Source organism: Barbus barbus (assembly GCF_936440315.1).
Source record: "Barbus barbus genome assembly, chromosome: 11".
NCBI lineage: Eukaryota > Metazoa > Chordata > Actinopteri > Cypriniformes > Cyprinidae > Barbus > Barbus barbus.
The window spans coordinates 11,873,460-11,890,797 of NC_136739.1; the positions used below are offsets into that span (position 1 = coordinate 11,873,460).

Genomic DNA, 17,338 nt, shown 5'->3' on the forward strand with positions numbered 1-17,338 from the left:
CAGACTTTTGCATATTATAACTTGGAACTTGGATGTGGGAAATAATTACATTAGATCCAAAATATAGTTTTAGCAACATAGAGCAGATGCTACAGAACACAGTTAGCTGACTAGCAGTATAAAATTGTGTGCTACGCTAATATATTACTTCACAGGCATTACTGGCTTGTTCTTTTACATCCATAATATTATAAATTGGCAGTTTGCTGGTCTGTGGTTTTACAGTGCTGTAATTTTTAAAGATTTCATATTATTTTAAGGAGAGCTTAAAGGGTGCACTACTACGAAAATCACAGCTTCAATGTGACATCAATAAGAAAAAGTATAATTTCATAGATATTGTTAATAAAAGTTGTTCATATTAAAATATGTATGAATTTAATACATGACTATTTACATGACAAGACTATTTATTTAACACAAATCCTGTCATTTTAATAAATAGTACATGAAATTAGGGCTGGGCGATTAACGGTTAACTACGGTTGCCACACCTCGAGACATCGATCAGATTATATATTTCAAGGGATTCGTCCGGTTTTTCTACTTAAATCGCTATTGTGAGTAGGATTATTTCTTCCGCATCTCATCCAATGACTCTTTTGCTAGTTCCAAAACGTCATTTTAAAGCTGGCAATGGAGGCTTGAGCCGTTGATAGCAGACTAATGCAGTTAATAATGAAGTTATTAGAAAGAGAGCGAGAGAGACAGAGACACAGAGAAAGAGAAACAGAGAGAGAGAGAGAGAGAGAGAGAGAGAGAGAGAGAGAGAGAGAGAGAGAGCTTGTATGAATTAGGCTACCTCTGTGTGTCCCTCAACAGTGTTCTGAAGCACCGTCTCTAAACTGTAAGTCTGCTTTAAGATGCAGCGCTGTTATTACCTCGCTAGTGAGAAATGTCATGTGTAGCCTTTAAGTTGCTACACTAGGCTAACTGATAAAATCGTCAGGGCAGCGCTGACAACGATGCGAAGTGATATGGAACTGTAATGCGGTCAAGAAAGCTGCCTGGAACTACGTTCGCCGTGCGTTTCCCTGAAAATAATTGCACACCTCAGAACGTTCGTCAGCCAATCAGATTCAAGCATTCAACGGCCCCGTAGTATAATCGAAAAGTAATCGAAATCGACATTCAGAACCTATAATCGATCAAATTTTTCCAGGTCGTTTATTTCGATTACTTTCCCTTTAAAACACTACCGCGTGTGGAGTCACGTGACCCCGCTCCCTTACATTACGTTATTCCGCCGACATGTCGAGCATGAAGAGCTTAATCACTGAGACAACTGAGCAACAAGAGCAGCTTGTACCAAAGAAAAACGCAGTCTCTGTCATTTGGACACATTTTGGCTTCTGTAAGGATGACATCGAACAAAATGAAGTCAGATGTAGACACTGTAGAAAAACTGTTTCGACGTCCAAAGGTAACACCACCAATTTGTTTCAACACTTGGAGCACAATCACGTTACTGAATATGAACAAGAGTTATTTTATTTAGAAGAGATACTGCTTATTTTCTACTTTTAATAAGAAAAACATTGAAAATAATTTATTTTGTTTCCAAAAGTGCAAGTTATTTATTTTTACTTTTTTTATAAGAACAAAGTGACTGTTCGTTTTAGGCAATGTGTGCTTTAATTTCAGTTGTTTAACATTGATGTTCAATAAATAATCATAGATAGTAGATAGTGTGTGTTTCCTTCAATTATTTTAAAATCAAGTAATGCACCCTTCATTCAAAAATCTCTCACTTGTAATATGTGAGCATATTTACTGTACAAAACTTGTCAGTGAACTATGAGGGCAAAAAATAAAAAAAATAAAAAAAATAATCGTTCATTAATCGTAATCGAGTTAAAATGTTCAATTAATCGAGATTTTGATTTTAGGCCAAATCGCCCAGCCCTACATGAAATTTATTAAAAATTGTTTGCTGCTCCAATTAAGCTGAGTGTGCTCTCTTTAAGCTCTTCCACATTGAACGTCTATGTAAGAACTTCATAAACAGACTTTAAATATTAGCTTATGGTCACTCTAAGTTAAGTTAATCAATTTTCTATGGATTCTGTCAACTCAAATCTACAGACTGGCTCTGATCTTTGGCAACTAGCATCAACTTTTCCAGACTGTAAATCTGTGGAAAATCGCGGCAAAAGTCGTGTAGTGTATTCCAGCCTTAAACGACTATATATAAGTTGACATCCGTTTAGGGATGTAACAATTACCGGTTTGACAATAAATCATGATAAAATTCCCCACGGTTAGTATTCCCGTTTCATATTTTAATTATCATTAAAACCGTATTCGATTACCGCGATCTGAACAACTCACGATAAATAAATACTGTCCAGCATAAAGCAGAGTGTAACAGTCTCACGAGCGCACGGCAGCAGAGTAGTTTCATTCTGAGTGAAAACAGGGCGGAAAAGCTGGGAGGTTTTAAAAGAGTGCTGAGGGAATTATACAAATGAATATCAGTGAATTAATTATATGACTGTACCTCTGAAGTATCTGACTGTCTTCAGAAACGATTCGATGGCATTTTGTTTTCATCTTAGCTCCATGTAATACCTAAAGGAAGTGTTCTTAAACACAATACTGCTTTGTTTGCGGAGTTCACGGGAATCAGCTGTAATTCAGCTTTTCCATATAAAGCGCCACCTGCTGTCAGAGAGTGGATTTACATTCAGCCTGTGTGCAGTTTCTGTCTGGCCAAAAAAACGGACCAAATTTGCATGCCCTGCTGTAAATTTTAACCGGTTGATGAAAAACAAGCTTATATGGATTCTATACATTTAAACAATTCAGATAAGCTATATAGAATTATTTATGGAGCAGATAAGTGGATAGAGAGTTGGACTTGTAACCTGAAGGTCGTGGGTTTGAGTCTCAGGTCCGGCAGGGATTGTAGGTGGGGGGAGTGAATAACCAACACTCTCTCCACCCTCAATACCACGACTGAGGTGAGACCCTTGAGCAAGGCACCGGACCCCCAACTGCTCCCCAGGCGCTGCAGCATTGGCTGCCCTCTGCTCCGTATGTTCACTACTGTGTGTACACTTGGATGGGTTAAATGCAGAGCACAAATTCAGAGTTTGGGTCACCATACATGGCCACACACCACTTTCCCTTCCCCTTATTAATCAATTATCATTTTAACTTAACTCTTTTCTTTAAAGGCTGAAATGTGAGGTTTACCTTTATATGAAACTTTTTCAAAGCTTTATTTGAACATTTACATTATTTGTTTGAACATGCTATTAAACTGGTGTCAGTCAAGTTGTCATTTAAAATCCAGACCTCATTGGTAATGTTATTGTTTTAGTGATAATGCAAACAAAAAGTCATTTTATTTGCTGTTTGTTTATTTTTAAATATAAAACTTGGTGAAGTGATTTATGTATCAGTACTTTTTGAACATCTCCAGCACATTTTAATAATACCGTGATAATACTTCAACACTATAATCATGATGAGAAATTTTCATACCGTTACATCCCTACATCCGTTTAACAAGAGGTTTCATAATGAGGCTAGTTTCTGTGTTCATCCCCATGAATTAAATGCTTTATTTGATTTTTGAATGCGTGTTACTTAGCTGAACGTGGACTAGCTTAGATGTTGCAATGTGCTTAAATGACACTTCACTATGAATATATAACCGATCGACTTGAATGCCTTGTTGCTTGATTTTAGTTGGGGGTTTTTTGTGATTGACTTGTGTACCTTCAAAAATATATATTTTTACAATTATTCTTTTAAAATTGTCCTAAAAAAAAAACTTTTAATAAAACATGATGTGAGCTTAATGGGTACAGGGGTGTACTTAAAGGGTACAAAAATGTACCCACCAAGCACAGCCGGACGTTTTGAATTTAATGATGTATATCTTAATTGAAATGCTTTTGTCATTTAAAATAAAATTAAATATTTTTGTGTGAGAGATTATTTTATTTTAATATAACTTTTTGTACTGAAACAAATATCTTGTGCACTAAAAATGTCTCAATGTAGATTTTGGTGAGCTTAATAGGTACAGTTTCCCTAGTCAACAGAGTGTGTTAAAGGGACCATCAAAATAAACTGAAACCCTTCTCTTTCCTTAAACAACCATGTTTGAAGACGTACCCATGTACATATTCGAGGGTGACCAAGATTCACCAGGGTTAATTTGTGAAATAGTAGTTCAGTGAGCATGAGGAATCATTTTCATGAATGAATTTGCCACCACAGAGTCCTGAGCTAAACTGGTCTTGAGGCTGGAGTCGACTTTACAAAGTTGTTCGAGTCATTGTCAATACAAGATCTAAAAATTAATGCAACTCTTGATGGAAATAAATGCTGTGATGTGGCATAACACTGTCAAAATGATGCCACAACGAAGGTACAATAAAATCAAAGAAAAAGGCAGCCCAACAAAATATCATTATGTGCAACTTTTTTGACAGGGAGAGTCAAAAGCCTATATCCCAGACTTTCAACATGGTAAAGGTCAGGACTCTGTTGTGGCCAATCTTTCACCAACTGAGCCTGGTGAATCTTGATATTGTCATCCAGGAATATGTACACGGGTACATCTTTCAAACTGGTTGCCTCAGAAATAAATAGCTGTGTGCTGCATCAGTTAGTGTTAAAAGAACTGTGTTCCAAGCAAACACACATAACACATAAAACATAAATCACTGCAATAATGTTCAATCTTAAAATCGTATGCATTTGCTTTTTTTTTTTGCCAGGCAATGCATTTACACACCTAAGAAACCAACCACAGAGAACACTGGGAAAGAATGATGGCAGTGTCGGAAAAACGTGGGGGGCAGGGGGCAAAATCACCTTTAAGTGATTCTCCCCCTGTGGCTGCCATGCCATATTTGTTGCAATCACTGTACAGGACACATCATTGTGTTATGCAAGTCATTATAAGACTATATTAAACACACATGCAAGTGCATATACAAAGTAATGTTGTTTCAAAAAGTATATGACATGGTGATCTGTCTGAGTGTTTTATTGAGACGTCTGTCTGGTCTTTGTTATGCTAAAAGCTCAGTGTGGAGTTGATGGCTCCAGCAGAGGTGAGAGACAAATCCTTCTGCATCACAAAGGCATATTAACAAAGTGTCAAATGCCCGCAATTTTCCAACAACGAGTCACCCTACAAACCTCCACAATCTTTCGTCCAATGCTTTAACATTTGGCAATAATCTAGAGCAAACTTGAACGGACATCTTTCGGATCTTGTATCTGATGGCTTTGACTCATGTTACACAACACTTTTTGATGTGTTTTAAATGCACACGACTACAGTAGTTTACACTTCAAAGAAAGAGGCTTGTGTTCAAATAAACTCATTACAAATTAAGTAAATCTTTCTAGTAGTACGAACACCGTGAGAGTTGATTTATCTAGATAAAAAGTTTAATGTAAAGCGAAGCAGAGACGCGATTCTTCAATAAAGGCAACGCAAACGCATATCTCTTACCTTCACAAAGCGTTGAGATGAGCTGGAAGATATAATGGACGCCTCTCAGACTTCAGTGCTGTCGTGAAGCGGACAGCGATCATTCTCCGTCTACATCCATAAACTTAATGAACTCCGTGCAATGTTTACGACTGAAAAGGAGTCGTGCTGGATCCTTCTTCTTCTTCTTCTTGGTTTTTAACGGCGGCTGGCAATGCTGGATCCTTCCTGCTTTCGTGTGTTTTACTAGCGGTGTGGGACAGGCCTGCAGTAGGAGGAGCGCCCCAGGTAAAGTTAGTTTTACGTTTGACATTCATTAGACATTCGGTTTCATTTCAATTAAACTCTTAACGCCTATTATGTTTCAAGCCGTAACTAACTCAGATAGACATAAATATTTGTCCTTTACGTTGCACAAGGCTTAATTTTTAGAAAAAAAATTATGAAAAATTAACCATATAAATTATTTAAACAATTTAACTACATTACATTATACCGTAAAACCAATACTAAAATGTTCTGAAAAACATACCTGTTATTGCACAAGGCTCTGTTTTTGGAATTAGCATGTTATGCATTTTATAATAATTTTACAACTTTTAATGTATGCAATAATACAAATACATTAAACAACAATACCATCTGATTTGAAGGTATTTTACCAACTGTTAAAAATATCTAAATATTATTCCCTATAATGCACAAGGCTTATTTTTTTAGGATTATGTCTTTATTGTTTTTATATACAGTATAGAATCCATATTTCTCATGTTTTATGTACTGTACCTACTCAAATGAATTAAACTCTGATACCGTTGGAGATAAAGATATCAAAACTACTGTAAAATATTCTGAATATTATTCCCTATAATGCACAAGGCTTGGTTTTTCAGATTATGGCTTTATTGTTTTTATATACAGTCCACAATCCATATTTCTCATGTTTTATGTACTGTACCTACTCAAATTAATTAAACTCTGACACCGTTGGAGATAAAGATATCAAAATAACTATAAAATATTCAGAATATTATTCCCTATAATGCACAAGGCTTATTTTTTATGATTATGTCATTATTGGTTTTATATACAGTATAGAATCCATATTTTTCATGTTTTATGTACTGTACCTACTCAAATTAATTAAACTCTGACACCGCTGGAGATAAAGATATCAAAACTACTGTAAAATATTCAGAATATTATCTCCCACAATGCACAAGGCTTGGTTTTTCAGATTATGTCTTTATTGGTTTTATATACAGTATAGAATCCATATTTCTCATGTTTTATGTACTGTACCTACTCAAATTAATTAAACTCTGACACCGTTGGAGATAAAGATATCAAAACTACTGTAAAATATTCAGAATATTATTCCCTATAATGCACAAGGCTTATTTTTTATGATTATGTCATTATTGGTTTTATATACAGTATAGAATCCATATTTTTCATGTTTTATGTACTGTACCTACTCAAATTAATTAAACTCTGACACCGCTGGAGATAAAGATATCAAAACTACTGTAAAATATTCAGAATATTATCTCCCACAATGCACAAGGCTTGGTTTTTCAGATTATGGCTTTATTGTTTTTATATACAGTATAGAATCCATATTTCTCATGTTTTATGTACTGTACCTACTCAAATTAATTAAGCTCTGACACCGTTGGAGATAAAGATATCAAAACTACTGTAAAATATTCAGAATATTATTCCCTATAATGCACAAGGCTTATTGTTAATGATTATGTCTTTATTGTTTTTATATATGGTACTGGATCCATGTTTTTCATATGTTTTATACATCTGTACCATCTTAAATTCATTAAGCTCTGACACCATTTGACATAAAGATATCAAACCAACTGTAAAAATAATGCACAAGGCTTTTTCTTTTTTCAAAGTAATTATTTATTATTTTTATATACAGTACTGAAACTTTATTTTTCATGTTTTATATTCTGTACCCACTTAATGGAAATCAAAAAATAAAGGTATCAGCACATCTGTAAATTATGCTAATTATTATTCCTTATTATACACCAATTTATCAGATTATAAAAAAAGCTTTACAATTTTTGTTTTTATAAGCTTCTTATTTTCTGATTTCATATTAGAAAGGGATTAAAAATATATTTTGAATTCAGTGTTACAAAAGGTAATATATAGTATAATATATATATATATATTTTGACTTATGAATATAAAATGTTTCTAGAAAAAATAACATTACATTAATAATAAGAAAATCTGAGAAATATGGTTTTGAAAACAAAATAGAATATCATGATGTTCTAAATTAAGGGCTTTCTTTATTTTTAATGTTTATGTGTTATGTGTATTTTAAAGTAAACACAAAATGAAATGGGCAAAAGGAAAATAAATGTTCAATATCTTCAAGTAATACGTTGCAAAAGGTACTTTTATCACAAACTCTATGAATATAACAACTGCATTTACTGGATAACATATGTGAATAATTTTGTTAAGTACTTATTTGACTTTATTAGCAAAACATATTTATATGGTAATATCCAAATGCTATGCCAAGGCATGAAATGAGATCGAGTAATGTTGACGTACATGGAGGATTGGATGCAAATGTTTGAGAGACCATTTACAAAAGGTTCAAGATTTTGTTGGGTTGTATTAGTAATATTTACATTTGAGAATTTAGTGGTTTACATTCAAATGTCCGTCCCTGTTTGTAAATTACACTTTAATACTGTAAATTTTACAGTTTTGTTCTGTATTTTTTACAAAATAATTCTGACAACCACAGCTGTCAGAATTATTTTGTAAAAACTACGGAATTTTGCAAAATCCATATCATTGTAATTATGCCCATTGTCTATTTTAACTTCCATACTTTGGTTTTATCGTTTTATTTAATTTCATTTACAATGTGTTGGTACCTATTTCGTTTTCCTGCACTATAACACCTTGTCAGCAAAAAAATTTTCCTATCTTTGTAAACACAGCAGACTATGAAGTTCACTGGATTTTTGATTCTCAAAATAATATTCCTTACAATAACTATTCATATTATATGTATATATATATATGTATGTATGTATGTGTGTGTGTATTACAGTGCTTTTTTGTTTTTACTGTTGATTTACATTGCATTTTATTGCCTTTACAATATTTAAAAATAAAGCTAATTTTGAATATTATGCAATTGCCCTGAATATTTAACTCTATTGCACTATGCTTGTTTTGGAAATGATTTTTATTTATTTATTTATTTAGTCATTTAGCAGACGCTTTTATCCAAAGCGACTTACAAATGAGGACATAAGAAGCAATCAAAACCAACTAAAGAGCGACAACGTGCAAGTGCTATTACAAGTCTCAGTTAGCCTAACGCAGTACAGATAAATATTATTATTATTAATTTTTATTTATTTATTTATTTTTAATAAAAAGACATAGATAAAATAAAATTAGAATAGAGAGTGCTAGAGTTAGAGGGTCAAGTAAAGATGGAACAGATGAGTTTTTAGCCGTTTCTTGAAGATGGGTAAGGATTCGGCTACTCGGATTGAATTGGGCAGGTCATTCCACCAGATGGGAACAGTTAATGAAAAAGTCCGTGAAAGTGTTTTTCTGTGTCTTTGGGATGGTACAATAATGCGTCGTTCACTTGAAGAACGCAAGCTTCTAGAGGGCATATAAGTCTGAAGTAATGAATTTAGGTAAAGGTATAGTTTTGATATCTTTATCTCCAACGGTGTCAGAGTTTAATTAATTTGAGTAGGTACAGTACATAAAACATGAGAAATATGGATTCTGTACTGTATATAAAAACAATAAAGCCATAATCTGAAAAACCAAGCCTTGTGCATTGTGGGAGATAATATTCTGAATATTTTACAGTAGTTTTGATATCTTTATATCCAACGGTGTCAGAGTTTAATTCATTTGAGTAGGTACAGTACATAAAACATGAAAAATGTGGATTCTATATAAAAACAATAATGACATAATCATAAAAAATAAGCCTTGTGCATTATAGGGAATAATATTCTGAATATTTTACAGTAGTTTTGATATCTTTATCTCCAACGGTGTCAGAGTTTAATTCATTTGAGTAGGTACAGTATATAAAACATGAGAAATATGGATTGTGGACTGTATATAAAAACAATAAAGCCATAATCTGAAAAACCAAGCCTTGTGCATTGTGGGAGATAATATTCTGAATATTTTACAGTAGTTTTGATATCTTTATCTCCAACAGTGTCAGAGTTTAATTCATTTGAGTAGGTACAGTATATAAAACATGAGAAATATGGATTGTGGACTGTATATAAAAACAATAAAGCCATATTCTGAAAAACCAAGCCTTGTGCTTTATAGGGAATAATATTATGAATAGTTTACAGTAGTTTTGATATCTTTATCTCCAACGGTATCAGTTTAATTCATTTGAGTATGTACAGTACATAAAACCATAAAACATGCGAAATATGGATTCTATACTGTATATAAAAACAATAAAGACATAATCATAAAAATAAGCCTTGTGCATTATAGGGAATAATATTTAGATATTTTTAACAGTTGGTAAGATACCTTCAAATCAGATGGTATTGTTGTTTAATGTATTTGTATTATTGCATACATTAAAAGTTGTAAAATTATTATAAAATGCATAACATGCTAATTCCAAAAACAGAGCCTTGTGCAATAACAGGTATGTTTTTCAGAATATTTTAGTATTGGTTTTACGGTATAATGTAATGTAGTTAAATTGTTTAATTAATTCATATGGTTAATTTTTCATAATTTGTTTTCTAAAAATTAAGCCTTGTGCAACGTAAAGGACAAATATTTATGTCTATCTGAGTTAGTTACGGCTTGAAACATAATAGGCGTTAAGAGTTTAATTGAAATGAAACCGAATGAATGTCAAACGTAAAACTAACTTTACCGCCGTGCGCCCCCCACCCCACGCATTCACTCACTGACTCCCATCACGTGCCACACTGCGGTCAAGCCAGCCGCGCTTTGAAAAACACGGTCAAGCCAACCGCACTTTTTTTTGTATGCACGTCTAATCGTGCACTTACGGTACGGGTGCTGAGAGCGGTCTAAATAGATGTAAAGAGGCTGCACACAAGCGTTTCCTTTACACTTTTGATTTTAATGTTTGCAAATACATTATTTTTGTACATAAAAGTTTGCATTGTACATTAATTATCATATTAATGTTAATAATTTATTTAATTTTTTTTACGTTTGTGTGTGTGTGTGTGTGTGTGCATATTTGTCTCATTTTCAAACACTCATAAAAAGTCAAACGTAAAACTAACTTTACCGCCGTGCGCCCCCCACCCCACGCATTCACTCACTGACTCCCATCACGTGCCACACTGCGGTCAAGCCAGCCGCGCTTTGAAAAACACGGTCAAGCCAACCGCACTTTTTTTGTATGCACGTCTAATCGTGCACTTACGGTACGGGTGCTGAGAGCGGTCTAAATAGATGTAAAGAGGCTGCACACAAGCGTTTCCTTTACACTTTTGATTTTAATGTTTGCAAATACATTATTTTTGTACATAAAAGTTTGCATTGTACATTAATTATCATATTAATGTTAATAATTTATTTAATTTTTTTTACGTTTGTGTGTGTGTGTGTGCATATTTGTCTCATTTTCAAACACTCATAAAAAGCTCATAATATTTGTTCCTGACTATCAATGTATTTGATCCTGACTACCAATATATATGTATTCATTGTCAAGCCAATTTACTGTATAGTTTCAGAGAAAATTAAAGGCAACATCACCCCAAACATTCTTGCACTTAGATTATTTATGTGTATTCAAACACTCATAAAAAACATCCTTTATAGGTTAGCTCATTCTTTCAATTTATATATATTCGGAGTGACCCTGACTATCACTGTGTCCACTTACAAGTCATTTTACTCTATAGGTTTGGAGAAAACTAAAAGCAAAATCACCCAAAACAACAAAATGCGTCCTGGCACTTGCACTGCACCCCATTTTCCAACACTTATAAAAAGTGTTTCTTAATAGGTTAGCTCATTGTTTCAATTGATATGGATTCTGAGTGACCCTGTCTATCACTGTGTTAATTTTCAAGTCATTTTACTGTATAGTTTTGGAGAAAATGAAAAGCAAAATCACCCAAAACAAAAAAAGATTGCACTGCATCCAATTTTCCAACACTCATAAAAAGTGTTTCTTAATAGGTTAGCTCATCATTTCAATGGATATATATTCAGAGCGACCCTGTCCATCACTGTGTTCATTTTCAAGTCATTTTACTGTATAGTTTTGGAGAAAATTAAAAGCAAAATCACCCAAAACAAAAAAAGATTGCACTGCATCCCATTTTCCAACACTCATAAAAAGTGTTTCTTAATAGGTTAGCTCATCGTTTCAATGGATATATATTCAGAGGGACCCTGTCCATCACTGTGTTCATTTTCAAGTCATTTTACTGTATAGTTTTGGAGAAAATGAAAAGCAAAATCACCCAAAACAAAAAAAGATTGCACCGCATCCCATTTTCCAACACTCATAAAAAGTGTTTCTTAATAGGTTAGCTCATCGTTTCAATGGATATATATTCAGAGTGACCCTGTCTATCACTGTGTTCATTTTTCAAGTCATTTTACTGTATAGTTTTGGAGACAATTGAAAGCAAAATCACCCAAAACAACAAAATCAGTCCTGGTACTTCCACTGTGTCCCATTTTCCAACACTCATAAAAAGTGTTTCTTAATAGGTTAGCTCATTGTTTCAATTGATATGGATTCTGAGTGACCCTGTCTATCACAGTGTTCATTTTCAAGTCATTTTACTGTATTCACCTTATTTTGCAACGCGGAAGTAAATACGATGACGTACTTCCTTATAATGTGTTAGACTTCCGTTTCGCTACCTTGTAGGTAAGGAGCGATGTGGGGAGAACACACAGAGAACACTGTTAAACGCCGTGATGGTAAATATTTACCACACCCGCGGTGTATAACACAGTGGGAGGATGAAATGAAAAAGTGGCCTGCCATAACTTATGAGGACATTTTAATTTTTTTTGTGTTGTCGCTCGGAGTAGACGGGTCTTCGATGCGGAATTATAAAAGCACGGAGGCATATCAGTAGCTACGTTACCTGCACAGCGGAAAAGTCGGCCGAGTGCTGGTACATGAAATAGACAGCGATTTCGTGTTTTTAAAAGCAGACGTGAATGCAAGTCAAAGTGGCGCAAATGTGCATTCAGAATGTTAGCTTCATTCACCATTCATTTCATGGACAAAATATGCAGTGAAATATGCAATGAAAGTGAATGGTGACTGTGGCTAACATTCTGAATAATGTCTCCTTTTTTGTTCCACTGAGGAAAGTATTCAAAGTATTGGAATGATGTGAGTAAATATCAGTAAATGATGACATGTTTTATCTCTTTCATCTGTGAAAGCACTTGTTGATAGTTTTAAATTAGTAATGACATTTTTTGGTCCTTATCCGTAAACTGATTACTGTGCTGTGCAGCATTAGGTCGGATTAATAGCATCCAAAATAAGTAACTTAAATATGTGTTTCCTTTTGTTCCATGAGTTTTGAAAAAGTGACGAATTGGTGTTTATTTACCTAGCACTGCTAAACTGTATCATTTTCAGTGTATGTTGGGGGGGAATCAAAATAAATTGCATCTTGACATTATGATTTGTGTTTGTGTGTGTGCATATACAGGGAGAAAAAAGTAATATAAGGTCTTGAAAATAGCTTCTTCACCCTTCGGAGGTGCGTGCAAATCATAGGGTGCCCCACATCCACATTCAGCTCTTGTGCGTGGATTATGATCAAAACAAATGTCTTGCAGGTATTTTTTACCTTTGAACCAGCTATTATGACACCCCCTAACTGCGCAAAGTACGCCAGTCTTTCTGTAGTCCATATTAAAAGTTAACTAGCCTGTAAAATCTACACAGTCGACGCAAAACTACGTAATCACAATACAACTAATATTAGCGGAAGTGCTTTACCGGAAGTCTGACACATTATAGTTCGAAAATGGCGGCGTCCGCGTTTAAATGAAAAATAAGGTGAATAGGTTTGGAGAAAATGAAAAGCAAAATCACCCAAAACAAAAAAAGATTGCACTGCATCCCATTTTCCAACACTCATAAAAAGTGTTTCTGAATAGGTTAGCTCATTATGTCAATTGATATATATTCAGAGTGTCCCTGACTATCACTGTGTACATTTTCAAGTCATTTTACTGTATAGTTTTGGAGAACATTAAAAATAAATTCACCCAAAACAACAAAATGCGCCCTGGCACTTGCACTGCATCCCGTTTTCCAACACTCATAAAAAGTGTCCCTTTATAGGTTAGCTCATTGTTCCAATTGAAATATATTCTGAGTGACCCTGTCTATCACTGTGTTCATTTTCAAGTAATTTTACTGTGTAGGTTTGGAGAAATGTAATGGGAAATTCACCCCAAGTTTAAAGGGCATGCTGACACTTACATCATCTCCCATTTCCAAACACTCATAAAAATCTTTCCTTTATAGGTTTGCTCATTCTTTCAATTGATTCCTGTTCATCATAACTGTTTCTGTATTAATTTTCCAGTAATTTTACCATACAGTTTTGGAGAGCATTAATGGCAAAATCACTCCAAAAATCGAAGTACATTCTAGCAGTTGCACCATTTCCCATTTTCAAAAAATCATAAAAATAATTTCCTTTATATGTTTGTTCATTCTGTCAATTGATTCCTATTCACAATAATCCTGTACTGTAATAATTTTCAAGTAATTTTACTCTATAGTTTTAGAGAAACTTCAAAATTACTCCAAAATGAAAGTGCATTTAGCAGTTGCACCATTACCCAGTTTCAAACATTCATAAAAATCTTTCCTTTTTAGGTTTGCTCGTTCTTTCAATTGATTCCTCTTCAAAGTGACCCTGACTATTACTGTATTCATTTTCAAGTAATTTAACTCTACAGTTTTGGAAAAAATTAAAAGCAAATTCACTTCTGGAAATCAAAGTGCATTCTAGAGTTTGGACCATTTCCCATTTTCAAACACTCGTAAAAATATTTTCTGTATTGATTTGCTCATGCTTTTGAATTGATTCCTGTTCACAGTAATCCTGACTATTTCTGTATTAATTTTGGTGTCATTTTACTGTATGGTTTCTGGTAAAATTAAAGGCAAACTCAATCCAAATTAGTTTTTGGAGTGCATTCTTGTATTTTCATACACATTTTAAATAGTTTAAAGGCATCATTGTGAAAACGTACCATGCTTATTACCATATAAAACTGAAACATCTCGGTTACATACGTAACCCTCGTTCCTTTTCTGTCGGTCACTACGAGTTACGTTGTGACATTAAGTGTTTACTTAAGAGACCCAGTCATCTCTGAGTTTAAGAGAAAATGCCAATGAAAATTGACTAGTGGAATTTTTATACTGAGCCACTCCCCATTCATACAGGTATATAAGGCGACAGTGTGCATCCACTCATTCAGATTTGTGACCCTGGACAACAAAACCAGTCATAAGTGTCAATTTTTCAAAATTGAGATTTCTACATCATCTGAAAACTGAATCAATTTAGGATATGACAATATTTGGCCGAGATACAACTATTTGGAATCTGAGGGGCCAAAATACTGAGAAAATCGCCTTTAAAGTTGTCCAAATGAAGTTCTTAGCAATGCATATTACTAATCAAAAATACATTTTTGATATATTTACAGTAGGAAATTCACTAAATATCTTCATGGAACATGATCTTTGCTTAATATCCTAATGATTTTTGGCTTTAAAGAAAAATTGATCATTTTGACCCGTACAATGTTTTTTTTTGGCCCAGCGACTTAAGACTGGTTTTTGTGGTCCAGGGTCAAATTTTTGTTTCGGAGCCGAGTGGTTGAATGAAAGCTGATATACTCCACAAAAGCATTCATCTGCTGTGTCGGAGAGCTGTTCTGGTTGGCGGTACGGTGCTAATAGCGGACTGTTGGCGATTTTTTAAAGATTGTATTCCATCCGTGTCCTCTTGCTTGCGGGCATTTTTTGTCCTCTGTCGATGGCCGCGATCGTTGTCTTCAGTGTCTGGGCATTCAGCATGCTGAAGCTGCATTCGTAGATGGTTTATGCTTCTACTGTGAGCATATGACCACAGCAAAGCTGCGATCGCATCTCTCCTTTTTTAAAGGGAAAGGAGCAGATTCCTCTGTCACTGCCTGTCCTGGTTTCGCTGCCACCAGCAGAGGACTGCCGGCTAGTGCTCTGGGAGATCTGAGGGTTACAGGGAGAGCTTCTCTGCCAGGCCAGTCCCCATGGACCTCTCACTCCTCTCGGTAGCTCTTGTCCTGTGTGGCTGCCAGGTGATTTTGCTGGGCTGTCTCTCGGCGGTCCCAGCATTTCATCCTGTGCTCCGCTGGAGGATCAGGTGTCGATGACCATCTCCCAGGACCTGAAGTGGGACAATCACATTGACTCTATTGTCAAAAAGGCCCAGCAGAGGCTCTATTTCCTCCGCCAGCTAAGGAAGTTCAACCTGCCTCAGGAGCTGCTAAAACAGTTCTACTCTGCCATCATCGAGTCTGTCCTATGTTCTTCTATAACTGTTTGGTTTGGTTCAGCTACCAAAACAGACATCAGAAGTCTACAATGGACAGTTAGGACTGCTGAGAGGATTATCGGTGCCCCTCTGCCCAGCCTCCAAGAACTTTACACCTCCAGAGTGAGGAAGAAGGGCTAAGAAAGTCACTCTGGACCCCTCACACCCAGCTCACTCTCTCTTTGTGCTGTTGCCCTCTGGCAGGCGCTACAGATCACTGAGCACCAGAACAGCCAGACACAAGAACAGTTTTTTCCCCAGGCCGTATCCCACCTGAACAACACATAACACACCCTGGTACTGTACATCTGTAAATAACTCATCAAACCTTCATCTGTACATAGGACACATGCACATTCACAGTTCTGTCTATGGTCATGTCTCTTTTCTGTATATTTTTATTTTTTATTACTATTGTTATTCTTAATTATTGTCTATTCTCTTCATTATTAGTGTTCTTTATCACCTTAATTATATGTTATCTGCACTATGTTTGTACTTTCTGTACTGGAAGCTCCTAACACCAAGACAAATTCCTTGTGTGTGTAGAATTCTGATTCTGATACAGAAGCAGACTGAGGCCATACAGCACATCCTGCCCAGACGTGATGCTCCTACTGCAACCGTTCCGTCGCAGGCCGCACCTCAGCCTGCTCGCACACTTCTCTGCCCTGTGCTGAGACACCGTTGAGGCCGGTGCGTCAAGCTCCACGTAGGAAGGTGACGTCCCACGTGTCCAAGTGGTCCATTACATCCTCCAGGAAGACGACAAAGCGGCCCTGAGACGAGCAACCTGGAGATGTGGGAAGGTGCTCTTTTTCAGGAGGTGCCAGAGACAGCACTGCTCCTTCCCCCGGAGCAGGGCCGGGTGAAAAATCCTTTGTTCCTGCTCAATGGCCAGTGGTAACCACTTTTTCAACAAAAGAGCACTTTCCATTTCCTCTTGGTTATCTGGCTCGTGGGTTGACAGTGAGCAATGCGCCGCCTCCTCACCATTGCCCACAATGCCCCCTATTGCCAGTGGCCAAGAGATTGCGGTTTGGGGACATATTGCCTCTCCACACGTCTCTGGCCAGTCCCTCCAGGAACAAAGGGAGTTCTGTCGTGATGAGCCAGAATGCGCTGCCTTCTGGACTATCCAGCACGACTCCCCACTGCTGCACCTCCATGGGTATGTCGATTGTCCCTTTGGTGCCACTCGCATGGAGTTTGTCCATGGCTTGCATTTTCAGAGTCTCCT

The 17,338-nt window shown here is 35.7% G+C and overlaps 1 protein-coding gene across 1 annotated transcript in view; it reads right to left on the bottom strand.

Annotated features, from left to right (window-relative positions):
- Positions 1-5,722, bottom strand: part of LOC306876620 (activin receptor type-1-like) — an 85,331-nt gene extending 79,609 nt beyond the window's left edge. Inside the window, exon 1 of the mRNA XM_079427932.1 lies at positions 5,483-5,722. The gene's annotated coding sequence lies outside the window, so the exon portion shown is untranslated. The remainder of the gene's footprint in view (positions 1-5,482) is intronic.
- Positions 5,723-17,338: the final 11,616 nt, after the last annotated feature.